The 27,834-nt window shown below is 46.4% G+C and overlaps 1 protein-coding gene across 1 annotated transcript in view; it reads left to right on the top strand.

Annotated features, from left to right (window-relative positions):
• Nucleotides 1-27,834, top strand: part of RFTN1 (raftlin, lipid raft linker 1) — a 694,433-nt gene that overhangs the window by 158,712 nt on the left and 507,887 nt on the right. The window lies entirely within an intron of this gene.

The following is a 27,834-nucleotide window of genomic DNA, read 5'->3' on the forward strand; positions in this document are numbered from 1 at the left end:
AGTTAAGCAAACCCATTGGAAACCCAGCAAGGAGGCTTTCAGATCATTCAAGAAGTTCCCAGTGGAGGGTCACACAGAAGAACTCGCCAGACTTCACCTCGCATGGGTTAATGTACCACTGATTAACCAAAATTATACTCGCTTCTTCAACAACTCAACGCCACCCTCACAACCAACATCAACCGCCATACACCAGTAACATAACGCACCCTCAAGCCTCAACCTTACACACCCTGGTACACTCAAGAACTCCTCTTCAAGAAGCGAACCATCAGAAAACAAGAAAAAAACCTGGTGAAAGTTCTGCAGTGCATACGACCTTGCCCTGCTCAAGGAACTCTGTGATACACACAGACGATTGATCACCACTGCCAAGGCCAACTATTACCAAAACACCATAGCCAAGGCCAACAATGAAAGCAGAGCCCTCTTCAAAGTCATCTAGCACTGCATCAACCCCCTGCCCGTTCCACCCGTACAGCACTGCATTAAACAATCCACAGCCATCAACAATTTCTTCATCAAAAAGATCAGCACGATCACCAACCCATGGTCACAAATGCCACAACTGATAGCACATTGCACTTTCCATCACGCAAAACCACAGCTACCTGGACAACTTTCAGGACACTCGGTGTGGAAGATTTCACTGCCGCCCTAGCATTCTTCAAGGCCACATCATACATGGATGACATCCTCCCTGCCTCCATACTCAAGACCCTTCTGACTAAAGCACTCCTACCCTACCTGATAATCATCAACGGCTCCATAACTCAACAAACCTTCCCCTTGACCCTCAAGACCGGACAAATCCTCCCTCTTCTCTAGAAACCAACATTGGATTCTGATTACCTCAGCATCTACTACCCCATCACCCACCTTCCCTTACTATGTAAGATCCTTGAGAAAGCAGTAGCCACGCAACACCTCCAACAACGTCCTTCAGTCCTACAAGTCTGGTTTCAGACCCAGATACAGCACAGAAACAGCTACCATTAAGGTGATCGTCAATGCCCTTAAAGTCCTCGATGATGGTCATCCTTGCCTCTTTGTTCTCCTTGAACTCTCAGCAGCATTAGACACAGTAGATCACTAGACACTCCCCGTCAACCTACATCACCACTTGGGGATCAGTGAGATCTTCCTTAGCAGGTCTAAAACATACCTTGCTAATAGCCACTAGTTCATACAAGTGGATTCCCCCAGGATCACCAACTCCACCCATCACCTGTCGAGACCTGCAAGGATCCATCCTCTCCCCTGTCATCTTCAATCTTTACATGGAACCACTCAGAAGCCCACTCACTCGACGCTACATCCACATACAACAATACATGGATGACACGAAGCTCTGCCTCAAGATATCCTCCATCAAAGACATCCACAGGCTCGAGGCCTGCCTCACATTGATTCAGTCGTGAATGTCCAGTGTTTACCTAAAGCTCAGCCCCGCCAAGCCTGAATTCCTACTGCTGGCCAACAACACTGAACACCCGGACAGCCATACGTGTATCTCTGCTATGAACCTCAATGGCTTCACACCCCAGCTGCGTCAAGTCCCTTGGGTTCGACATCGACAGACACCTATCCTTTAAACAAGAAAGACACAAAAGGCTTGGTATCACATTTCTCTCCTGTGGAATATCAAACCCTTCATCCCAGAAAACAGCTTCAGATCTTCTGTCCAATGTCTTGGTCCTCTCCCACCTGGATGGTGGCATTGCCCCTTTGAAGGTCCTCAGGAGACTACCCTGGCACAGTTGCAGTCAAGCGGGTAACATCTCTGTACTCAGAGGCTGCTTGAGGAAAGGGCCTTAAATCCTTTCTGTTCTGAAACAACTATGTCTTCTCACCTACGCCAGACTTGGAGCTGCAAACATTTCCAACAAATATTCTAAGAAATGAAGGATGCTCACCCCTTTTAGAACGAATTCCTGGCACAGTACTTACTTCATCTTTCATAACGCACTTAATACCGGAGACCAGTCTTGTAGAGTGGGACCCGGATTCAAACCTGTGCTGGTGTGCCCTCGCTATACTGGTGGATTCCTAAGCTGTTATGCCTGCAACCAACCATATTCATTGTAGCAAGTGATCTCGCTCTACTGGGGCCACATCCGGAGTTCTATGTCTGCAGGAAATCACGTTGGCTTAAAAGAAGGTGGTTCCAAAGTAGTTTTCAAGATCACAAGATCCTTCTTCCCTGAGTCTCTACTTCTTCCATCCTATGGATCCAATGGTCTCCTCAGTAACTGTCTCGCCTCAGTCTGTCCACCCATGGCCTAACCAGGTCTCTTCGAAGTGCATATGATCAAGCCCTACTCAGAAAATAAGCACCCCCCACACACACTTTTGTTGTCACATTTTCACTAGCGGCACAAAGGACTCCCTGGGTGGAGGTGGACCAGTTGTTTACAGTCCATGGTGAAAAAGCTTTCAGTAAAAGTTCCTTTCAACTGCTCAGCCAATGAGTGGATGGCTAAGGGAGATACCAATATATTTGGAGAAAAAAAATCTGGGATTGGCAATCATTTATGTTCCTTTCATACTACTATGGCCATCTTTGGTAGGACCTAAATTTATCTTTAAGTTAACATAATTCTCCTGTTTATATGAGGCTGCAATTCTGCCCCTGGGTGTATTTATACCAAGTCCATTGGAGCCAATGTAACCTAACATTAAAATGGCTGTGGTTATGCTACCTACACATTTCCAATAAAGGGACATGTGGGATTAATATCACTAGGGACGAAGCTGGAAATAACTCAGGTATTCAAATTGTTCTGCTAGCCTGTCTTCCTGTCCTGCTCTGCCTCTCCCTGTAAGGACAGAGCATGGATCCGAGACAGGCTGCTTGCCTGTCTTCTTGTCCTCCTCGGCCCCTCCTCTGCCTCTCCCTGTAAGACCGGAGCATGGATCCGAGACAGGTTGCTTGCCTGTCTCCCTGCCCTCCTCTGCCCCTCCTCTGCCTCTCCCTGTAAGGACGGAGCAGGGATCCGAGACAGGCTGCTTGCCTGTCTCCCTGTCATCATCTGCTTCCCCCTGTAAAGACAGAGTAATGATCCGAGACAGGCTTCTTGCCTCTCTCCCTGTCCTGCTCTGCCTCTCCCTGTAAGGACAGAGCATGGATCCGAGACAGGCTGCTTGCCTGTCTGTCTATCCTCCTCCAGCTTCCCCTGTAAGGACGGAGCATGGATCCGAGACAGGCTGCTTGCCTATCTCCCTGTCCTGCTCTGTTTCCCCCTGTAAGGACGGACCAGGGATACGAGCCAGGCTGCTAACCCACCTGCCCTGCTCTGCCTCTCTCTGTACGAATGGAGCAGGGATCTGAGACAGGCTGCTTGCCTGTCTGTCTATCCTCCTCCAGCTCCCCCTGTAAGGACGGAGCATGGATCTGAGACAGGCTGCTTGCCTGTCTCCCTGTCATCATATGCTTCCCCCTGTAAAGACAGAGTAATGATCCCAGACAGGCTTCTTACCTCTCTCCCTGTCCTGCTCTGCCTCTCCCTGTAAGAACAGAGCATGGATCCGAGACAGGCTTCTTGTCTGTCTACCAGTCCTCCTCTGCGTCCCTCTGTAAGGATGAACAATGGTTAGGAGACAGGCTTCTTGCCTCTCTCCCTGTCCTGCTCTGCCTCTCCCTGTAAGGACAGAGCATGGATCCGAGACAGGCTGCTTGCCTGTCTCCCTGTCCTGCTCTGCCTCCCCCTGTAAGGACAGAGCATGGACCCGAGACAGGCTGCTTGCCTGTCTCCCTGTCCTCCTCTGCCTCTCCTGTAAGGACGGAGCATGGATCCGAGACGGGCTGCATGCCTGTCTCCCTGTCCTCCTCTGCCTCCCCCTGTAAGGACGGACCAGGGATTCGATACAGGCTGCTTGCCTATTTCCCTGTCCTTCTCTGTTTCCCCCTGTAAGGACGCACCAGGGATACGAGCCAGGCTGCTTGCCCACCTGCCCTGCTCTGCCTCTCTCTGTAAGAATGGAGCAGGGATCTGAGACAGGCTGCTTGCCTGTCTAGCTGCCCTCCTCTTCTTCCTCCTGTAGGGATCCGAGACAGGCTGCTTGCCTGTCTGTCTATCCTCCTCCAGCTCCCCCTGTAAGGACGGAGCATGGATCCGAGACAGGCTGCTTGCCTGTCTCCCTGTCATCATATGCTTCCCCCTGTAAAGACAGAGTAATGATCCGAGACAGGCTTCTTGCCTGTCTACCAATCCTCCTCTGCCTCCCTCTGTAAGGATGAACCATGGTTACGAGACAGGCTTCTTGCCTCTCTCCCTGTCCTGCTCTGCCTCTCGCTGTAAGGACAGAGCATTGATCCGAGAGAGGCTTCTTGCCTCTCTCCCTGTCCTGCTCTGCCTCTCCCTGTAAGGACAGAGCAGGGATCCGAGACAGGCTACTTGCCTGTCTACCTGTCCTCCTCTGATTCCCCCTGTAAAGACAGAGCATGGATCCGAGACAGGCTGCTTGCCCGTCTCCCTGTCCTCCTCTGATTCCCCCTGTAAGGACAGAGCATGGATCTGAGACAGGCTGCTTGCCTGTCTCCCTGTCCTCCCCTGATTCCCCCTGTAAGGACAGAGCATGGATCCGAGACAGGCTGCTTGCCTGTCTCCCTGTCCTCCTCTGCCTCTCCTGTAAGGACGGAGCAGGGATCCGAGACAAGCTGCTTGCCTGTCTCCCTGTCCTGCTCTGCCTCTCCCTGTAAGGACAGAGTAATGATCCGAGACAGGCTGCTTGCCTGTCGCCCTGTCCTCCTCTAATTCCCCCTGTAAGGACAGAGCAGGGATCCGAGACAGGCTGCTTGCCTCTCTCCCTGTCCTGCTCTGCCTCTCCCTGTAAGGACAGAGCAGGGATCCGAGACAGGCTGCTTGCCTATCTGTCTATCCTCCTCCAGCTCCCCCTGTAAGGACAGAGCAGGGATCCGAGACAGGCTGCTTGCCTCTCTCCCTGTCCTCCTCTGCTCCCCCCTGTAAGGACAGAGCAGGGATCCGAGACAGGCTGCTTGCCTCTCTCCCTGTCCTGCTCTGCCTCTCCCTGTAAGGACAGAGCAGGGATCCGAGACAGGCTGCTTGCCTGTCTGTCTATCCTCCTCCAACTCCCCCTGTAAGGACAGAGCAGGGATCCGAGACAGGCTGCTTGCCTCTCTCCCTGTCCTCCTCTGCTCGCCCCTGTAAGGACGGAGCATGGATCCGAGACAGGCTGCTTGCCTGTCTCCCTGTCCTCCTCTGCTCCCCCCTGTAAGGACGGTGCATGGATCCGAGACAGGCTGCTTGCCTGTCTACCTGTCCTCCTCTGCCTCCCCCTGTAAGGACGGACCAGGAATTCGATACAGGCTGCTTGCCTATCTCCCTGTCCTGCTCTGTTTCCCCCTGTAAGGACGGACCAGGGATACGAGCCAGCTGCTTGCCCACCTGCCCTGCTCTGCCTCTCTCTGTAAGAATGGAGCAGGGATCTGAGACAGGCTGCTTGCCTGTCTGTCTATCCTCCTCCAGCTCCCCCTGTAAGGACGGAGCATGGATCTGAGACAGGCTGCTTGCCTGTCTCCCTGTCATCATATGCTTCCCCCTGTAAAGACAGAGTAATGATCCCAGACAGGCTTCTTACCTCTCTCCCTGTCCTGCTCTGCCTCTCCCTGTAAGGACAGAGCATGGATCCGAGACAGGCTTCTTGCCTGTCTACCAGTCCTCCTCTGCGTCCCTCTGTAAGGATGAACAATGGTTAGGAGACAGGCTTCTTGCCTCTCTCCCTGTCCTGCTCTGCCTCTCCCTGTAAGGACAGAGCATGGATCCGAGACAGGCTGCTTGCCTGTCTCCCTGTCCTGCTCTGCCTCCCCCTGTAAGGACAGAGCATGGACCCGAGACAGGCTGCTTGCCTGTCTCCCTGTCCTCCTCTGCCTCTCCTGTAAGGACGGACCAGGGATTCGATACAGGCTGCTTGCCTATCTCCCTGTCCTGCTCTGTTTCCCCCTGTAAGGACGCACCAGGGATACGAGCCAGGCTGCTTGCCTGTCTCCCTGTCCTCCTCTGATTCCCCCTGTAAGGACAGAGCATGGATCCGAGACAGGCTGCTTGCCTGTCTCCCTGTCCTGCTCTGCCTCTCCCTGTAAGGACAGAGTAATGATCCGAGACAGGCTGCTTGCCTGTCTCCCTGTCCTCCTCTGATTCTCCCTGTAAGGACAGAGCAGGGATCCGAGACAGGCTGCTTGCCTCTCTCCCTGTCTTCCTCTGCCTCTCCCTGTAAGGACAGAGCAGGGATCCGAGACAGGCTGCTTGCCTGTCTCCCTGTCCTGCTCTACCTCTCCCTGTAAGGACAGAGCAGGGATCGGAGACAGGCTGCTTGCCTGTCTCCCTGTCCTCCTCTGATTCCCCCTGTAAGGACAGAGCAGGGATCCGAGACAGGCTGCTTGCCTGTCTGTCTATCCTCCTCCAGCTCCCCCTGTAAGGACAGCGCATGGATCCGAGACAGGCTGCTTGCCTGTCTCCCTGTCCTCCTCTGATTCCCCCTGTAAGGACAGAGTAGGGATCCGAGACAAGCTACTTGCCTGTCTCCCTGTCGTCCTCTACCTCTCCTGTAAGGACGGAGCATGGATCCGGGACAGGCTGCTTGCCTGTCTCCCTGTCCTGCTCTGCTTCTCCCTGTAAGGACAGAGTAATGATCCGAGACAGGCTGCTTGCCTGTCTCCCTGTCCTCCTCTGATTCCCCCTGTAAGGACAGAGCAGGGATCCGAGACAGGCTGCTTGCCTCTCTCCCTGTCCTGCTCTGCCTCTCCCTGTAAGGACAGAGCAGGGATCCGAGACAGGCTGCTTGCCTCTCTCCCTGTCCTCCTCTGCCTCTCCCTGTAAGGACAGAGCAGGGATCCGAGACAGGCTGCTTGCCTGTCTCCCTTTCCTCCTCTGATTCCCCCTGTAAGGACAGAGCAGTGATCCGAGACAGGCTGTTTGCCTGTCTCCCTGTCCTGCTCTGCCTCTCCCTGTAAGGACAGAGCAGGGATCCGAGACAGGCTGCTTGCCTGTCTATCTGTCCTGCTCTACCTCTCCCTGTAAGGACAGAGCAGGGATCCGAGACAGGCTGCTTGCCTGTCTCCCTGTCCTCCTCTGATTCCCCCTGTAAGGACAGAGCAGGGATCCGAGACAGGCTACTTGCCTGTCTCCCTGTCGTCCTCTACCTCTCCTGTAAGGACGGAGCATGGATCCGGGACAGGCTGCTTGCCTGTCTCCCTGTTCTCCTCTCTTTATTTATTGCACTCATGTAACGCCCAGACCCGGAGGTATCACAGCATTTGTACAGAATTAAAAGAAAGGGGATGCAGAGAATGAGAAATTCATCATATTTGTTGAACAGCCAGGTTTTCACAGGTTTTCTAAAGAGTGTGTAGGAGCTCTCATTTCTGATGTTGGGTGGTAGTGAGTTCCTAGGAGAGTGCACTGTGACACAGAAGTTTGCACCCCCTCCTCTTTTGCTTTTGAAGCGAGGGGTAATCAGAGTGAAGTTGGTGTATGAGCGTAGCGGCACGAGTGGGGATCCGTGACAGGCTGCTTGTCTCCCTCCCTGTCCTCCTCTGCCTCCCTGTAAGGGGTCTCTTTATCATGTCCTAGTCATGGCCACCCATCCTGCCCACCCATTTGCTGCCACTATTGGTCTGCCAGTTGTTATGAAAGTCTACCCTCATGCCTGTCTTTTGATCTGAAGAGCTATTAATGTGTCTATCAGTTATTGTTTTTTTCTTGTGTTTGTTGTCTACGTGTTTGTCTGCTTGTTTGCCACATACTGAGGTTCTGTTGGCTCTGTCTGCTGTTGGTTATTTCCATTGTTGTGTCTGTCTTATGTTCTATTTGTATATTTTTCTGTTTTTCTGCTGACGTTATCTCCCATTGCTGTCTGGTCTGCAGGTCTGTTCATCCCTCTGTCTTTTGCTATTTCCCTTATGCCTTGGCCCTTGTTCTGTCTCTTGGTCTATTAGTGTCTTTCTTTATTGTTCACTTTGTTGTCCCTTTGCTGTCTGTCATCAGATCTGCTTTCTGGGGTGCATTGTGGCCAATGGAAACACTCATCATACCACGTGTTGGGGCTCGGCCCTTTGCCAACTTCCCTGTCACTACTCGCTCCACAATGCAGGTTATAAGTCCCCCTTGAGCAGTGCTTTAAGTGGGCCGGTCCTACCTGCCCCTCAGTGCCTGCACTTCTTATTTTTGAGCATTTGAGTACCTGCACTTCTCAAAGCCTGAAAGACAGTACCGGTACTCAATTATCTGGCGAGGCGAAAATGAAAGCTTTTCACTTTATCACAATGAATGACTAAGCTTCTGCAGCCTTTTCTGGGGAAAGCAGCGCCATTCCCCCTCCTGCTCTCTCCACCACCCACAGTGCCCATAATGTCTCCTTCAGGGCCGGACAGGCAAACATGCATCTACAGTGCTGTCAGCAAACCAGGAGGGGAACACTGTTTCACAGAGTGGGTGGGCTTCTCCTGTTCCAACTGGTGTCCCTTCAGAGTTTTCTTATGGAGCAGGAATTGATTTGGGAATCGTGGGCAATTCTTTTTTAAAGATATTTCGGTGTTATTACCAGTGCCTTTTCTAATATGTAAATGTTTAAGTAACTGGAGTTTTAAGGGAATGTTTTCAACTAAAAACTCAAACACAGCTCCAGTTACCAAACCAATTCCTTATTAGGCAACGAAAGCGAGCGATAATAAAACGCCCCTTCTAAAGCTTAGTTTACAGCTACGATATCTGCTAGTTTGATACACAGAAAAGAAAGTCTCATTTTATATGGATATTCAAATGTCCATAACACAATGCATGGCAACAATCTGGACGATTGTATGAAAGGACCCCAGATGCACTGCTTTAACAAAGTGTGTGATCCTTGGCAAATAATTTAATCTCACTGTGCATTGCCTGCAGAAAGAATGCTAGTGTCAAAAGAGGTCAACATCCGTCTGTGATTGATGAGCACATTTGAGAGATGATTACATCAGGCTGGCAGAATAAAATTTAAAGATAATAACTTAACAGCAAACCATTAAACTGAGATTTTGGTTGGAAACGCTGAAATGTTTCAGCAGAGCTTGCTACCAATCCCAGGCTCCTCAGTGAGTTAATGAGAGTGTGAGAACATAACTGGAATAGGAGTGTGGGGTGTCAAACATATAGAGAGATAACTCCCCCGCTTGGCAAACTAGGAAAATGGTGTTGGAGAAGGACACGCAGTGTAAGATTAATTGAAATGGGTCAATGAGCCTCCGCCGAGCTACAACATGAGAACAATTTTAAGAGGTTCTGAGGGTGAGACCCAGCCCACTTAAAGCCTAGATTAGTGAGTACCTGCATTTCTATTTTTCCATTTAAAGCACTGCAGCCTTGTGCAGGCCTTCTCTGCACTACTCGCTCCACACAGCAGACCGTAAACCGCCCTCTCGCAGGCCTTCTCAGCACTACTCCACGCTGCCATAAGTCACCCATGTGCAGGCCTTCTTTGCCCTACTCGCTTCACACTGCAGGCGATAAGTCGCCCTTGTGAGACCCTCCAGTTTATAGTGATTTTACGATCCCGCAAAATGCAGCAAAAACTGCAGTTTTTTAAAAAGTGCAAAAACTGTTGTTTTTGCTAAAACACCTGTGAAAACGGAAGTGTTTGCAAACATGACAGTTTCAAAAAAATAAAAGACACAAGGGGAAAGGTTTTTAAAACTTTTTTTGACACAAGAAATGAAACGTGGAAGCACATCTCATCACTTGCACCAAAAAAAGAGCAGCTCAATCCACGCTGGCATCTGAATGGGTGCATCTTATATGCGCCCATTCAGATGGCCTTTTTCTCCTCTTTACGCAAATCAGGGGCTGTTTCTGCACATTTAAAAAGACACCCTAAGTGTACAAACAAGATGTGCTTTTAAATGTAAATGTGTAGAAATTGTAGGCAACCCTTTGTGCCTGCTTTGAATAGGTACACAGTGGGTGCCACTGCATGATAGAGTCTTTCCTGTTTCCTGACAGGAAATTATGTAATTTCTTTTGTTTCTTTTTTTTTTAGTGTGACAGCAGAGTTGTGAACCGTTGTTGTCTCACTTCTGTTCCTCAAATAGGATAGAAATGCTTTTTTTGGCGCACATTTTACAGTGGCAGGCCCCTTAAAGGTTCGTCATGGAGAAATGCGCTGGGAGCCTGTAGAAAATTGTCAGGAGAGTGATTCAAAACGTATTGAAGGCGGCTGTTTGCGCTGCAGCTCAGCCAGGACCATCTTAAGCACTTTTGAGGCCCGGGGCATGGACACCTTTGGGGGATCACACTCCATTGAGCCAAAGGAATTAAGGTATCCAGAATAGCTGGTTGGGCCCCCCTCATCGCGATCACAACACATTGGGCCTCATTCCGAGATTGGAGATAGCCATGGCGCTATTTGCGCCATGGCTGCCTCCAATACCGGGTCCGGCACCAGTCTGGTTGAATGGGGACTTACTGGGTCATTCCGACCCTGGAGGACCCGGTAAATCCCCATTCACCAAACCATTCCCCATTCCCATCTGAGCCCCTATAGGGCTCAATGGAAATGGGGAAGGCGCTAATAACGGGCCCGCGAATAGCAGGCCCGTTATTAGCACCCTGGTCTCTTAGCGGGACTCGTGAAGGATATGTGGGCAGACCACACGTCCTTTACAGTTCCCGCTAAGGGACCTTGGAATTGGGCGGTAAGGGATTACCAGCACCGGTCTCCTTACCGGTGCCCGGTATCCCTTACCGCCCACCTCAGAATGAGGCCCATAGATTGGCATGTTACCTTGCAGCGATTAAAATAGCCAATGGTGCTCCCTTTCAGTCCCCTTACCTCTTCATTCTTGCTGTAATAAGAATGATAATTAAGTAGCATATCAAGGCCAACACCAGCAGTCCACGACAAGGCTTCTTGCATTCTAGCATAGGTACAGGACACTCTTCATCAGTAGCAGCCACGAGGAAGGTACACAGGACATAATATACATTTAGGGCACAGATTGTATGTAAAAGGTGCACATAATCCAGAATAGACAGATGACTCAGATTAGCTGCCTCACAGAATGCAAAAGTGTGCAAACATGTATGCACCACACCAATTTCGAAGCAAGGAGAAAGATACACCTACCATAGAATAGAGAGTGGATGAAGATTAGCAGCTACCAGAAAGGTGCACGCATCCAGACAGATTCAGATTAGAAGACGGACATGGTTTTCAAGAAGGGTTGCCATTAGAGAGCAAACAAACAAGTGCCTGTGGTGTGCAATATATCAATGCTCACTATAGTTATAGAGGAAGCAACACTATAGCCAGTGAACCATGTTGGAAGCTGTTGTGAAGATCATACGTTGAGAACAACATCTCTCAGAAGGGTGACATTTGTGAATGGTTTAGGGATGGTTTAGGGACTGCCAATGGTTTAGGGACTGCCAATTTTGACATATTAGGCAACGCAAGATTAAATGAGAAGCCCAGGATTACACATTGGTTAAAAGGTGAAGCTGGGATTTGCAAATAAAACAAACAAACAAACAAAAAGCAGCCACTGTGCAATTTCTGCACTTTACCACTTACTTTTCTAGTACGTACCATGAACTAAAATAATCCCATTTTATAGACCTGATTTATAAAGTAGACAAATCACATACCTAACATGACAATTTTAAGAACAAAACGTTATAGAAGCTTATTATGCACAATGGGAATGATTCTAGCTTCATTGTCTCGATCATCAAGGGAAGTATATATGTGCCAACATACAATTTGAAGTGATCCTAAAAGATTACATCTGTGTTTCCCTTTTGTATTTTAATGCTTTAAATTGGCCCAAAACACAGGCTTGTGAAATTGTTATTTATAAACATACTAAAAAGCAAACTTCTTTTGTGCCAAATGAGCAGACCTTAACATATGCGGGCCAGAAGCCTGCAATATCTGATCCACTCTCTTCTTTCTAGGACCCCTTCCGCTGAAATGACCTACATAAAAAGTCAGATCAGGTAATAAATGAGATAAACAATACCCCCAGCATGTGAGAAGCCAACCTTTTCGAGGAAGACAGTACAGTAATGTCAGTGAAATAAGCTGATGTGTCCAGGATCACAGCACTGCTGGGGAAGCCAGGATAGAAGCATGAACGCTTTGGTTCCACAGTCTTGAATTTGCCTACGTAATCCCTTCTCGGACTAACACTTTATAGTCTTCATTTGAGGAGGCTGCCTAGGTTTATCAAGCCTCCATCTACAGAAACCAATTTCTAGACCTTCACCATAGCAACCACAGGTACAGGTACACTGCTGAAAATAGCACCCGTTGTGCTACAAAACAAAGTATGCATACCTGCTGATTTATCAACTTCAAACCTAGAAAAGGCTGAGTTGGCCTTGCTGGAATTCAGTATTATAATCTTGCATATGAACACCAATCTCTGCAATTAGTGCTTAACACACTGAGCTATCATCTGAACCAACACGGCACTCACATTTATCAGTATGCATTTCAACGTTGGTTATTGCAAATGATCAATATAATTCCCATAGAAAGGTGAGATTGCTACATGCGTTGTCGTAGTGAACACAAACTATGTGTTGGACAGTGAACACAGAAAGCATTACAGGATGAATTGACAAGATCAGAAAGTATTTGTTACAACAGACAGGCAATAGTTTCAGAGCCTCAGCAACATGCTATACAATACCTTGACATGTGCGATTTAATTTTTATAAACAATGGTCACTAAATTCTTTAGATTAGACATGCTTGTGGCGACTCCCTCCAAGGTGGGGGCCCAGGGCAAGTGCCCCTTTTGCCGTCCCATAAAGACGTCACTGAGCTCAACCCTGTGGAAATGCACAGGTCACCTTTGAGAATATGGTGACCTGCGCATTTCCAAAAATGGGGCATCTAAAAATAGCATAGCCTCTGCTCCATTTTTCGATACCCCAATTTTTACTCACTCCATACTTTGGGCCATGGTCACCCATGTGCCTGCCTCCTCAGCATTGCTCACCTCTTATGGCAGGCTGAGAATCACCCCTGTCCAGATTCCCTCAGCTCTGGACACTCATAGCTACAGGCTGTGAGTCACTCTCACCACTACTCTCTGCATTTACAAGTTTGTGGTAACCAGTGTGCAGGGCTCCTTAAACTCTCCCAGGTGTAAGAAGCTAAAGGGTCAGGCCACACTACAGGCCGCCTAAGCGTTAATTACGCCATACTAACAATGCTTAATTTGTGGGGGTGTTTGCCAGGGCTCCGCCCTGGTACTTCATTTTGAGCCCCGGCACTTACTATATCAGATTCACTTTAATTATGAAGTAGTGATAGTCAATTGCATCCATCAGCCACAATGAGCAGGGGCGAGCTGTAGTGTACCCCCCAATATGGTATACTGTGGGGAGCACCTATGGTGGTGGCAGCAGTGGTGCCACCTGAGGGCTAGAAAATATGTGTACACTGGCACTTATTTTTCTTTTACAAATTATGAACTGCTTAATACACAGTGGTGTGCACCATCATGCAAGTGTCACCATTCCTACTCACTCCATATACACGCCTGCGGTGACCATTGTGCTGGGCCCCATAGCATTACTAATTCCATTCTACAGAGAGGCCATTAGCATGGTGCAGGCCTCCTCCACTCTGCTCTGTGTAAGAAACTACAGGCTGGGCTAAGGAAACGCTGAGCCTACTCAGCATTACTCCACATCATGCAGACATCCACATCACTACTCACTCCACAGTAAAGGGTGGTAGTCGCCACTGTGTGTGGCTCCTCCAGTGCTCCTCATTATAGGAGGCTATGGGCTGGGGGTGGGGAGCACAATCAGGCAGGCATCTGTGCTGCTCGCTCTAAAGTACCATGGCACTGCTTACTCCACGTGCAAGCCAGAAATAATTGCTGTGGAGGGTGCTGCTGTGGTGCTCATCCTTTACTACAGGGTGTCAGTCACCGTGTTCTGGCCTCCTCAAACTCTCCTTATGGAACGACGGTACAGACTAGGGGGGCAGATGTTTACCATTTCTGCACTTATCCCAGTCGCACCCGACCGGGTGCACTTGATCCTCCCCCACCCTGTAATGCTCTGTGCACTTCCTCGATCCGTACGCACTGCGCCTGAAGATCATCTGTCTGTCTACCTTGTCTTCACCCCTTAATTGCGCTGTCTACATCTGCAGAAGCGCTGTCAGGCCGATTTGCTGTCTCCCAAACTGTTAAATGTATTATTTACGCACTTACTCTGCCTGTGCAGACCATTATCGTTTCAGAATTTCAAGGGCTCTGAGCGACTGTTTGTTTTTTCCTCATGTTCCCACCCTCCTTGAGCGCTTTGAAACACTTGCCTGTGTATAGGCGCTATATAAATAAACAATACCATACCATACTATAGTGTAGGCATTCTTACCAATACTCACTCGATACTACAGGGCCGAAGCGACCATCATTCAGGCCTCTTGAGCAACTCACTGCAAGCTACAGACTGGGACAGGTGAACAATGCGGCGCATTACTCACTGCAGGATACAAGTAGGGCATTATCACTGTGCGCTGCATAGTAGAATAGGGGTGGCTCCCCGGTGCTGGACTATATAGCACTACTCACCCTACAGCGTAAGTGGCTGTGTAACACACACGCACGCACGCACGCGCGCGCACACACACACACACACACAGTAAAGGGAAACATTTTACGAAAATGATACAGGCCACTGTTGACCTACGCACTAATATTATGAATCAGCATCTTCTGTGTGCTGGCCTCCACAGCAATACTCACTGAATAGCACAAGCAGGGTATCACTCCTGTTCTGGCCTCCACAGCTCTACTCGGAACATAGCACCAGTGGGGAATCTCTCCTATCCTGGTTTCCACTGAAATATTCAATAAATAAATAAATAGCACCAGAAGAGTATCCCACCAGCTCATGTCTCCACAGCACTATTCACAATGCATCTCTCCCGTGCTGGCCTCCACAGCACTACTCGCTCAATAGCATGAGGAGAGCATCTCCCTTGTGCTGGCCTCCAAAGCACTACTCACTGAAGAGCACCAGTGTGGGGTCTGCTCTGTGCTGGCCTCCACAACTCCACAACAACAGTAGCTTGCGATTTTCACTGAGTAGAACTTGAGGGACATCTTCTATGTTCTGGCCTCCACAGCACCACTTGCTCATTAGCAACAGCAATAGCCTGTGCTGGCCTGTGACTCACTTTTACCTCAAAAGTCGTGAGCGGGACATCTACTGTGTGTTGGTCTTCACAGCACTACTCACTGATTAGCACCAGAAGGGTATGTGCTGGTCTCCACAACACTACTTACTCGATGTTACCAGCATGATATCTCCCCTGTGCTGGCCTCAACATAAATACTTACCTAGTACCACCAGCTGGGCTTCTACCATCTGCTGTCCTCTACAGCACTACTCACTCAAGCAGTTGCAAGGCGTATTCCCTCTGAGGGCCTTCTCAGTGCTACTCATTCAATTGCACCAGCAGGTATCTCCCCTGTGCTGCTCTTCACAGCACCACTCACTCAGTAGCACCCAAGGGTCTTCTTCCCTGTGCTTTCTTCAATAGCACTACTCTCTTAATAGCACCAGTGGAGCATCTCCCCTGTGTTGGCCTCCACAGTACTACTCACTCAATAACAACAGTGGGACATGTTGCCTGTCCTGGCCTGCAGAGCACTATTAATTCAATCTCACCACTGGCGCATCTCCACGGTGCTGGCTGCCACAGCACTACACACTCAATTGCACCAGTAGCGCATCTCACCTATGCTGGCCTCAACAGCACTGCTCACTCAATAGCACCAACAAGTCATGTCCCGTGTGCTGGCCTCCACAGCACATCTCACTGAATGACGGTAGCTGGGCTGTTCTACTGGGCTCGGCTGCATAGCACTACTAACTGAATAGTACCGATGGGGTGTCTCGCTTGTGCAAGCATCCACAGCACTACTCATTTAATCGCACCTGTGCAGTAGGGATCCCAGCCATCCCAAAGGACTGGGGGTTTCCCAACAGCACTTTAAGATGAGTAGCAGCACCCTTGAGATGGATGGGGATGCAGATTAATACTCTTGCGTCAAATCAATAATGACAACTCAATCGTTTGGCAAAGGGAGTCCGTTTAATGACAAGCACAAAAACGGGGAGTTCATGAATAATAGCAATCGTTCGATCGTCCTTCTCGCTTCTACTCCAAATAGTTTCAGAAAAAACATAGTATTTATACCAAAAACTCATCACCATTGACATGCAACTCTCAAAAACTTAGCATGCAACTTGATTGGTTCTAGGAAGGTAACTTTAATAAAGGCACTATATCTGTATATGGTAACGGGGAGAGGGAATTGGATAAACAATGTCAGGTGAGGCAACTAAGCCCTTCCTTCAAAATGGCTACTGTAAACATCACTAAAAGTCTGACGTCTCATTGGTTCTACTAACTATAGGACCCTAGATTACATGGTCCACTATGATTGGGTTGGCATCAACGCAACTCATACTTTTCCACTTGCTTAGCAGCGTGCAGAATAGCTGGCCAGGTGCAGGGAGTTTGTCTGCACCCCCAGCTTCCCTCCAATTATTGCTACAATCAATCATCACTTCAGTGGTCATGTGTCAATTATTTCTTTGTGGTTGGCCTTGAGTCTGCTTCTTGGTCTGGGAAAGTTAAGGCGTCTGTGCATGGCTAAGGTCCATGCGTAGGTGTGAAAGTTTCATCCCTTCTGCTTGCTTGGTCACGTGATTCTGACACTGTGAAAACGTCTTACTCTTCATGCAATTTCGTGTATTTGATTTAATTCTGCCAGTCGTCTGCCATCTGTGGCTTATCTTGACCTTTCTGAACAGGATACTCTGTTCTTCTTCTCATTAGTTGTATCCACTGTTGGGCTATTTCAGCCGATAAAACCTTGGCTTCTTGGCATGGTTGCCTTCGTCTGAGTTTCTCTCTGTCTTTATTGCTCGATTTGTTTGCTGCAAAACTCTCCTCTTGAGACCTTTAGTAACCTTTGGTTGATTCTGCTCTTGTGCATAGTGGAAGTATACTTATATAAAGTGCTCCTTGAGGTAGATATATGTATAGGTGGCGCTTGCCACACTCTATCTTATTACTAAGCATAAGCAAGCCTCACGATTTCTGTGCTTCTTGCGGTTACTTTGCATATGTACATGTTTAAACTAACTGAATATCTTCATCGTGCATGTGGCATAATTTCTGACATCTTGACATCACTTATTTCACTTTAGGCTCAGGATGTCACTTATCCATGGTGTTTCATCTCTTTTCATCATTCATAGGTCATCATATCTTCCATATGTGAGTCAGTCCGGGCTCCTATGACATCAGCATTCGTCTTCCTTCAACATCTTTTAGCTTCTTAGGGCATTACATTCTGACAATCGTCATTCTGTTTCACTTGTCGATATGGTTTTCTCAATGGGTACCTTACTGTCCAGGTTTCCTTATGTGTTGGTACTTCAACAGGTGCTATTCTTCTCATAGGTACTGGACAGAGCCCCACTGCGGCTTTCTGCTGGTTTATTTGTTCACCATAGATCACATATTTCGGCGTGAATGTTCCTGGTACTTCAAAATGGGTGGTTGGAGTGCGCATCGAGTTTGGCACCTCCTCTGTACTCCCCCCTCTCGGTGATTCATCAACCACTTTCACTTTTTCCTTTGTGTCCACCTTTACTTCATCCTCTGGATCCACTTTTACTTCGTCCTCTGGGTCCACACATATAGGTCTGAAGAAATATCTCTTTGGGGTCCATATCTTTATTACTTCCTTCAAGCTTCCTGCTGTTCTTACGTGCTCATCTTTGTTCGAAATCATTAGTTGACATTGTCCACTTAGACTACAATCGATCCATTTTCCCTCATAATTTCTATGTTTCCTTGGATATCGAAACTTTGTTCCTTCTGGTGCATAAATGCTGGCTTTCACAAAGTCTCTTATTTCTTCATCAGTCAGGTCCTTAGGCTTCCATCCTGACTCGACAACAATCATGATCTTCATCCCTATGGCCTTTTTTTCAATTTTCTGGCACTGATATATTATTATCTTGATAACACAGAATCCAAGCAATATCATCACCAGCAGGGCTCCTAGGAATTTGAATGCATCTGCCATCCATTGCAGAATCCATGAAAATAGCGATCCAAACCAGCTGTCATCGTCAACGTTGTCAGCTTCATCAATCATCTGATTCTGTAGTTTCGTCAGAATACTTATGGCTTCTGTTAAGGTTCCATTTTCGTCATTGTGAGATGGTATAAATGTGCAACATGATTCTCCGATTTTTGAACAAACACCTCCATCCATAGCTGTGATCATGTCAAGGACATATCTGTTCTGGAGAGTCATTAGTCAAATCGCCCGTAACTCTTTCTTGATTGTATTGAATCCTTTTATGGTCATATTGATGGTCTACAGTAACCCCCACCTGGTTATCCGCAACCATTTAGTATTTGCTCCAACCTGAACTCTTGGCATCAGAATTGTCGTGAACACTGAGGAGGTTAGGCTGAACAACCTGTGTTCATACAGGATCGCATGAAAGGCTTCTTCTGATTTAGTAGAAAAGTAATTCTCTCTTTTCAATCGGCTCATTAGTTCCACAGATCTCTTCTTTCTCAGGTGAGCATCTGCTTTTGGAAAACTGTCAATATTCAAATCACTTTTTGGGATCACCAACGTCGGAACATGGACATTCACCAGTGTGCACATACGTCCCCAATTTTCCGTCAATCTGATATATGCTTTGGATCCACATGCCCAATAATGATCCATGATCACTGCAGTACCATGTACCATTCCTGGAGCGTCAAAGACTCGGCCACAATTCTGATTCCCTCCCATTTTTCTTGTACCATTATTTCGGAAGCAGAATTTCGGGCTCTCCAATGGTACTATCTACAAGGGTCCTCCTCTGTCGTCGACCCATGTCAGCAGTCTTGCAAGCTTTGGATTTTGCATTTGGCCTCTGTTCTTCCAACTCTAAGCTTCTTCTGGAGTTTTCCCTTGAACGTTCATTCTTTGGCTTGTCTCTCTTCGGATCTCTGCTCCTTTAACTCCAGGCTTCTCCTATCTGATCACAATGTTCTTTATTTTTCTATTGTTTCTTGTCTTTATGTCCTGGACATAATCGTCTTCATTTGGATCAGTTGCTTGAGTTGCCCATTTGAGTGAAGCATCACTTCCCATGAACTGGCCTCTGGTCTTGCACTTTGCTATATGTGATAGACACATTGCTATATGTGATAGACAGTGTGCTGTTTGTACATTTATTTTGACAGCTACGAAGATCTTTGACTTTCCCATTATGTAAGGTAGGAGTGAGCAGACAAAGCATTCTTCCTAGGAATTTCGTCGTCCAACTTCTTTCATATGTTGGTACCAGATGTTATTTCCAAAGTGTGCTGTGCTATCCAGGTAGTTGTTTAGTTCGTTGTTGTCTTCTTGTGTGCTTCTTTTGATTCTCAAGGTTTTCATGTAGTTTGCTATCTTCACATCCTTAATAGCATCCATATAGCTTCTTCTCGCTGAAGGATTCTCAGGTATCTCCATCCATGGTCCAGGCATTTTCATCTGTACCATTTGAGTAGGAGACAGTCCGGCAATTCTTTCCTTGTCCTCTTCTCCTTTCCTGGCTTTGGCTATGAATGGCCATATTGATTCTGCTATCATCTCTACACATGACAGTTGTGTAGGACTTGCACTTGTCCCTTTCATTGCTGGATTGGGGGTGCTTGTCAATGCTGTCTCTGTTTGTTTATTCACCAACTCCTCTTGTCTCTTTAAAAGTTCAGTTTTTTCCATTTGCCTTTTGACTTCTCTTGGTGTGGAGCTTCTCATTGTAGGTTGTTCAAACGTCTCCCATTTTTGGACTGTGGTTCTGCAGTTATTGAGACTAGACTTGGTGTATGTGCACTCATTGTTTGTGTGTGTGTGTCTTTCCTTAACCTTTTCTCATGCTTACTCTGCCGACCCTGTCTCTGGCATTTCAACTTGCTTATTACCAAAAGTGTGTGTGTGTAATTGCTAATCACATCCATCTCAAGTTCACTCATTCCTCTGTCAGACCTTGTAGGGACTGGAATGACTATGTAAGGTCTGGGCACCTTTGTGGGTTTCATGCTTACATCATTAGGTGGGTGCACTGGGATCGGAACACTTTGTGCACCAATAATACGAGAGCCTCTCCTCCTGAGGGATGACAGGATTGCTGTTTTGGTTGCCCATCTCGATCATCTAAGGAAATAACTCTTTAATACATTCTAGGTAATGTTGTTATCTCTGGATTCTGCTGTCTCTGCTCGTAGGTTGCAGATACTGGTACGATTGTCCTTCTTTGCCTGAATAATAGATTGTCTCTTGTCTCTGGAAACAGTTCTCTTTTCTGTATGCAAAAATGTCAAATAAGGTATTAAGTTCAGCAAGTCTTTAATGTGCGTGTTCAAAATAAACAAGCTCCCAGTCAATGCCTCGTATCTGTTTCACTCCAAAAGACATCTCATGTCCTTGTCAGCATAAACAAGAGTGAAGTCTCTGGCAACACTTTCTCGATCTGTCCCTCGGTGGAAAGTTTACATTCTTCTCTGGAAATTCTGATGATGGTTAGAAAGTTCAACTTGCATCACAATGCCAAGCAGGAGCATGCTCATCTGTGTAGAGTTCGCTGGGTCTCTGATAAAAGTGAGAATGTCAACACTGGCAGGTCTCCCCACAAGCTCTGGAAAGTCCTCAATTATGTGAAAGAAGATGTTGCTTGCTAATCTGCTATCTTCGGTGACAGGGACATTTTCCTTGTCCTCCCTGTATTCCGGAAGCAAAAGGAACTGCTCGGCAATCACAGTGAGCAGCCTCCTTATTGTGTTTTCGTTTTCAGGATCTTGAACAATTCAGTGATGTTAGTGAGCCTTCCCACTAACGATGGGTACGATCTCAATACTAACTCGAAATAGATTGACGTCTCTAGTGATGTCACTACTGTGCGACACTATAGGCGAGTCTGAATAAAGTCTCTGTGTTGAAAGAGTCTGGATACTGTATTTTCTTCCAATTTATGTGTCCTCGATCAAAATTTGGCACATATCTCATCCGTTTCTTATCAAGGCTTCAGTATGCCTCGGTCCAAAGTTCAAAGTCAACAGACTATGTTGTGGCTTATACATGTAATGTTCTTCTTCACCCTGCAACTAGGATGCACAGAGTGTCCGTGTATATGTCCTTACCCCTTATTTTGCTCAGAGGAAATGTCCAAAATTAAGCCATGACTTTGCACAGAAGTTCTTTTGCCTTTGCTTGGCTGGTCATGCTTCCTTCTTCCTCGTCATGGATCTCGTCTGCATGTGCTGTGGTTCTTCCACTTCGTCTGTAGTCTCTACATGTTGGGGTGAGGCCAGAGGGTCTTCTCCGGTGTATGGCTTGATGTCGCCCAAGAAGATCCAGGCTCTTCTTCCATGTAAATTGACTGCAGAGGGAGTGATGTCTTCCACTCTGAAGGGACCGTTGAAACTTGGCTCGTCCCACTTTTTTCTTGTGTGGTTTCTCACCAGGATGTTGTCCACAGGGAACAGTTGTGGAACACGTTAACCATGAACTTGGTCTGTTGTAGTATATCCTTCTGTGTTCTGTGCTGCCCTGCACACTTTTTGTTGTCGCTGCAGTTGTCCTGAAATTACAGTAAGACAAGATGTCATGCAATTCAAGTAATTTTGCATTTCTGATCCTAACACTTCCCTTGTTGGCTGAGCATCACATCTAGCTCTATCTCGGGGTGTTAATGGCGTGTGCATCCTTCTGCCTGCCACAATTTCATGCAGCGTGAGATGGTGGTCAGAACCAGGCTGGTATCTGAGCGCAAACAGTGCCAGTGGAAGGCAGTGCAGCCATCCCTTCTTTAGAGTAAGCTTCAACTTGGCTATCCTTTCCTTTAAGAAGCCGTTGAGCTTCTCGCATATCCAATTTTCTTAGGGATGATACACCGAAGAAAACTTGTGCTTTATACCAAGCAACAAGCTAATCTGTTCAAATACTGCATTAACAAAGTGAGGACCATTATCTGGCCTCATGACCTCACATATTCCCCCTCTGGGAAATACCGCCCTCACCAGAAATGTGGCCGCACAGGTAGAGTCTGGGTGTGCACATGGACCTGCTTCTATCCATCTAGAGAATGAACACACCACAACAATTAGGTACCTGTACCCATAACATACTTTAATCATATCGACATAATCAACATGCAAGTGCTGAAAAGGTCCATTGGGCCTTGGCATGACTCCTCTAATTACATGTAATGTATGCCCAGCCGAGAACTGTTGGCAGATTATACAGTTCTCCATAAAAAATGCAACATGCTCTGCCAAGTTCGGTATAAACCAGTCTTCAGCAATTGTCACTGCTAGATTCTCTTTTGTCATGTGTGCTGGATAGTGTAACTGTTCCAGGGCTATTTTCAATAGCGCTATGGGCATCACCGGTTTACCAGTGCTCTCTTGTCACCACAAGCTCTCGGAGGAGTTTAAAGAACACCTTCACCACTTCCAGAGGTTCTTTTCTTCCTGTGGTGCCTCTCCTTGGAGTTCCAATAAATGGGTTTTCTCCATATGACTATAACCTTCAGGTTCACTTCGTGCAACAATCAATCTCTCATGCACATCAGTTATTTCCACATTCAATATTATCTCGTCTTTGATCGACACACGCTTGGCTTCCATGTCTGCTGCTTGATTTCCTCATGAGATCAAATCTGTCCCTTTCATGTGGGCGGCGCATTTCACAACCGCTATGCCCACTGGGAGTTGTAGTGCTTTAATGAGCCTATCGAATAAGGCTGTGTGCTGCTCTGGCGTGCCGTCCGCTCGAAGGTAGCCCCTCCTTTTGCAGCACGCTAGACCTGCGTGCACTGTTGATGTCACATAGGCGGAGTCACTGTACACCGTCACCTCCTGGTCTGCGTGATTCGATTGCGAGTATCAATGCCAATAATTCTGCAGCTTGAGCTGAATAATGAGATGGTAATCGTGCTCTAATGAATACTCAAAATTCTCCATTTGCCGTGTGCTTCATCACAGCAGTGCTTGTATACCTCTATCCATCATTTTGATCGATTCTCGAATATCCATCAACGAAGATGATTTCTCCTTCTGCCAATGCATTTTCTTTCACTCTGGGAATCTCATCATAAAATGTTTCATAGTTCGCGAAGTCATGTATTGGCACTCCTTCAGTTACTGGCTCTGCTATAAACATAGCTGGGTTCACTATCTCACTTCGAATTATCATAATCAATGGATTTGATATGATCACATCATAAGCAGAAGCTCTCTAAGATGTCAATGTGCCTTTCGGTTTCTCTAAAATGGCAATAGTGTGTTTTCAACAAATAACGTCATTGAGCATCCCATCACAATGGTTGTAGCCTTCTCTATAGTGAACGCTGCGGCAGCTAAACTTTGTTTGCACAGGAAGTGACCTCTCATCACTAGGTCCAAATTCCCACTGTAGTATGCCAGGGGCTTGTATCTCAACATATTTCTCTGTGTGAGTACTGCTGTCATAACATTGCCATTAGTGTGTGAAAACAGGTAGAATTCCTCTGCATAATTGGGAATCCCTAAAACTGGTGCCGTGCAAATGGCCTATTTTAGTTCGTTAAACCCTTCTCCCATGGTTTTGGTCCATTCAATTTTTTCTTTCGTCTTTAGGGCTTGTAACAAGGGCTTGGTATAAGAGCTGTAGTCAAAGATCCATGCCCTGACATAATTGCATAATCCTAGAAAACTTTGCATTTGTTTTATTGTGTGTGGCTTGGCTGTGTCCAATATGGCTTCAGCCCTTTCAGGGGTAACCCTTTTCCCCTCATGTGAGATCAGTTGGCCTATGTACAGTACTTCTCGTTGACAGTATTGTAACTTCTCTTTGTCAACTTTATATCCTTTCTCAGCCAATACAGCCAATAGCTGAATAGAATCGTGTCTGCACGTCTCCTCTGTTGTGCTGCAAATTAAGATGTTATCCACATATTGCAAGACAACACTCTCTAATGCAATATTGCTTAGGTCCATCTGCAGGACTCTGTTGAAAATCAACAGAGACTCACAGTACCCCTGAGGTAACCTTGTACTTTTCAGACACATTTCTCTGAACGTGAATGATGTCAAATCTTGTGAGTCTTTGTGCAATGGGATTGAGAAAAATGTGTTTTTCAAGTCAATCACCATGAAATATTTCACCTCAAAGGGTATGTTACATAGGATCGTGGACGGGTTAGGAACTAGAGGGAACTCCGCCTCTACAATATCATTTATTGGCCTTAAATTCTGGATTAAATGCCAAGACCCTCCCTTTGATTTTTTAATCGGATAAACTGCAGTGTTGCATGACGACTCTGATGTCACTAATATGCCCTGCTCCATCATAGCAGAAATTGTTTTAAAAATCCCTTCATCTGCTTCCCTAGACATGGGATGCTGTCGTGCTTTTGGTAAAATGGCTCCTGTTTTCAATTTAATCTTTACTTCTCCCACTCCTTTCATCAAGCCTACATCATAATGGCCTGTAGTTCACATCCAGACAGGCACCTTCGCCATGTCATCGTCAAAATATTCAGGATGTTTTTGTGCCAGCATCATTTTCTGGGGCACTTCTCTTTTGATCATTTTCACCCAATAAATGATACCTCAACTGTTGTTTCATCTACACCTGTTTGTTCTTCAAACAGATCGTCATCAGTGATGTCAGTCAATCTGTATCCTTCCTCAATGGCGATTACTGTGCACTATTGTCTGCCTTTGTCATCACAACCGTTGATCAATGCCATCTTTCCTCACACTATGGCTGTGTGTATTGCCAAGGGAAACACTTGTACCTTTTCCTCATGCATAGGTATTCTTGGTCTAAATATAAACTCATCTGGGATTCTCATTGGTTTGTCTGTAATGCCTGGTAGCCATGACATTAATGTACGGACTCCATATGCGAATATTTCTGGTTCCAATGGAACAGCTCTCATAACCGTTTGTCCTGTGTATGCTCTAATCATTTCGCATATGTTGAAATAATGCATTCCTGGAGTTGAACATACTATGCCCTTCTCCGTGAACAAGATTGTCATGTTTAACTTCGTCATTAGGTCTCGCCCCAATATATTTGCTGGGGTTTGCCTTGAATATGGCAGTGGCACGTTTATGTCACATTCTCCTATGGAAACTGGATGTTCTTTTGGAAAAGGAAAACGACGTGTTGCTCCTGTGAAGCCCTGACTATTTATGGCATCGCCGGATAACAAAAACATGCCTTCATGTATACACGAGCGTGTTGCACCTGTGTCAACTATGAAAGAATACTCCTTATCCACTATAAGGACATCTACCCTTGGTTCCTTGTGAGGGTTTGGTGTCACTGATAGGGTAGAACATATCAGGTTTCCCAGTGAGCTGTCCTAGTCCATATATAACTTTGTTCCATGTTGAGTGAATGGACTTCCTCCATCACCAGTGTTATTTCTCATTCCAAAATTCAGTACCTGTCCTGTACTTGTTGTCTGTAACAGTTGCATCAGTGACTGCTGAGCCTGTCCTTGCAGAAAATGTGTCATAGTCTGCAGTTGCAAGCTTTGCTGTGCTCCCGGCGCTTGTTGTTGCACCGTGTGATTTCCACCCTGCTGTAAAAACACAGGTGGATTCACCATCCCTACTCTTGTTCCTTGGTCATTTTGCACCATGCCTTGGCTTCTGCATGTGCGTGCTAGATGGCCTGTCATCCCACACGTCCAACATATTGGCGGTGGTCTGATTATTGGCACATTTGACATATCCTGATTGCCGTTTTGCATGTTTTGAAAACCTCCCTGATTACTCTGGAAACCTCCCTGACTACTCTATAAACCTCTTACTTGAAAGCCTCTCCCTCTGGGGTAAAACTCATTACTGCCTTGATCAACCTGCCTTTAATTATTTACCTGCTGTATGTTCGATCCGTCTGTGCTAGTTATCATTGGCACTTCAATGGCATATTTTGACAATTTCTTCTGCACTAATTTTGCCGTTCAGCTTTTCGTGCAGCTTTTTTTTTGTGATTTTTCTCTTGCAACAGCCTACAATAGTGAGCTATGGTCAACTGTATTTCAGACCATGGTTTGGCCTCAATTCCTACCAATTTCTTGAGCTGCTTCTGTACTAGATCTGGCAGCCCCTGGCATAATATATGGTAAAACACGGGTATAGACTTACCCCAAGATTTGTGAGTTTCCAACACCCATGCATCTTGAAAATTCTGGATGTAAAGCAAAGGATCCTCTGACTCCTTCGGTTTACGTGTCATTATAGCTCCCATGTCAGAAGTATCTGGGTATAGCAATCGTAATGCTTTCCATACCACGGCTATGCAATTGTTAAATGGAGTTCCATCATGCGCAGTATAAACTGTATTGTTAGCTGTATCACCAAGTATGGCGTTGAAAGACCCTTAATATCCCCTATAGCTAACGCGGTTACTCCAGTCATTTTTTCTAACTCATGTATCCATTTACTGGCTCCCAATGTCAACATTGGAAGCTTATTTTTCAGATGTTCTCGATCCATGTGTGGCCAGGGTATATACTGTGACCTCGTTCCTCCTTTTTTGAGTAACAGGAATTGTAACACATGGCACTCCTTTTCTTCCCTTATCATTTTCCTATCCACTGCAGGGGTAATGTTCCTGCATCACTGTCTACCTGGTAATGTCCTTAGTCTGCTCACATAGGTTGGTGGAGACACCGCCCTCTAACCGGTAAGATACTCCTTCGTGTCATTCTGATTGTGTGGCTGACTCTGATTTCTTAGGTGCAGACTCACTAGAATCTGACCATCTTATTCCCTTTCCTCTAGAGAAGCATTTTTTGCTTCTTCTCTCATCTTCTTTTCCTTCATATTCCTCTCTTTCTGCATCTGATATTGTCTGTGCCCAACTTGTGGGTGTGCAGTCATTTTTTCAAAAATATAATGTCGAAAGACAATAATGTCGAAAAAAGAATATAAAAAAAAGTCGAATTATTTTTTTTTAATTATATATTTATTTTGGGGTCTGTGAATAAAAAAAAGGGTTAAAATAAAAAAAATAGAAAAAAGGGGGTTGGGAGATACCCCCACATTTCGAAAAAATAACGTATTGAAAAAGAAATTCGACTTTTTTTTTCGACATTTTTGTTTTCGAAAAAATGACTATGAACCCAACTTGTGCAATTCCTCTCATCTTCCTCGTTCCTGTTTAGCATCAACCTATCTAGGGACAGTTCTCTATTTTTACTACTTCGTGAGGTGTCCTCAGTGTCGTACAACTGAGTGCTCCCCAGACGCTCGCCTCTCCCTTCCCTTGGGGTACCTGTTCTAGCCCAATTTCATCATATATTCTGTCAATCGTCTCTGCGATGCTTCTGGTGTCGAAATCATATTTCATATTTGCCTTAGATGTGACTGGTACTGAATCGTACTCAGAAAAGAATTCTATATCTTCCCCGTCTACTACTGGATCAGGTTTTTTAACCTCCCTTTCCAGATATTCAAGATCTCGTGCTCTTTGTCTTCACTTACGTTCTATGTCGTCATCGAATTCTCTGAGCTTCCTCGCTTCGTCTCTGACCCTATCTTCTTCATGTTTCCTTACTTCTCTACGTTCATTTGCCCTTTGCATTTCCTCATCCCTATGTCTCTTTATTCTCTTTTCCCATATCTTTTGTTCTTCTTCTTCTTCTATTCTCTTTTGTTCCTGCCTGTCCTGGTCATTAGCTGCTCTTGGCTTATGATCGTGTTTCCTTTCTTGCTCTTCGTGATACAACTGCTCGC

Source organism: Ambystoma mexicanum, chromosome 2q, assembly GCF_040938575.1.
Source record: "Ambystoma mexicanum isolate Mex_15411 chromosome 2q, UKY_AmexF1_1, whole genome shotgun sequence".
NCBI lineage: Eukaryota > Metazoa > Chordata > Amphibia > Caudata > Ambystomatidae > Ambystoma > Ambystoma mexicanum.